The sequence below is a fragment of the Seriola lalandi genome, unplaced genomic scaffold, assembly GCF_002814215.2.
Source record: "Seriola lalandi dorsalis isolate HSWRI2012SDOR001 ecotype SW California unplaced genomic scaffold, Sedor1 jcf7180002054682, whole genome shotgun sequence".
NCBI lineage: Eukaryota > Metazoa > Chordata > Actinopteri > Carangiformes > Carangidae > Seriola > Seriola lalandi.
Genome location: NW_019525235.1, coordinates 470,930 through 471,440, shown reverse-complemented (window position 1 = coordinate 471,440; position 511 = coordinate 470,930). Strand labels below are relative to the sequence as shown.

Sequence of the window (511 nt, the reverse complement as noted above, 5' to 3'; positions counted from 1 at the left end):
ACTCGTATTTCATAGTCGTTACAAATAGGAGGTATACCTTGATCTTTGTTATGACAGATTAGTCCATTTGTTGGGTCGCATGTTACTTTTTGTTCCAAGTCTTTCAAAGGTATATCTTTGTATTCTTTTGCTCTACATTCAATTTCCAGAGGTTTACTGCAAACATTTAGATCTGGATAAGTAATTTTGTCTATGGTTTCATAATCTCCACCATTGTCAGGGTAATCATTGTTTATCCAGTCTGACCAATTACAACGAAAGCAGTCAATGGTTGTTGTGTTGGTTGGTGTTTCTGTGATTGTTGTAGTGGTGGTGGGTGTTTCTGTGATTGTTGTTGTAGTGGGTTTTTCTGTGGTTGTTGTGGTTGTTGTTATTGTTGTAGTGGTGGTGGGTGTTTCTGTGATTGTTGTTGTAGTGGGTTTTTCTGTGGTTGTTGTTGTTGTGGATTTTTCTGTGATTATGGTTGTAGTGGAGGTGGGTTTTTCTGTGGTTGTTGTTGTTGTGGTGGAGG

The 511-nt window shown here is 38.4% G+C and overlaps 1 protein-coding gene across 1 annotated transcript in view; it reads right to left on the bottom strand.

Annotated features, from left to right (window-relative positions):
• The window catches only part of LOC111667023 (mucin-5B-like), a 26,929-nt gene that overhangs the window by 5,126 nt on the left and 21,292 nt on the right, over positions 1 to 511 (bottom strand). The window lies entirely within an intron of this gene.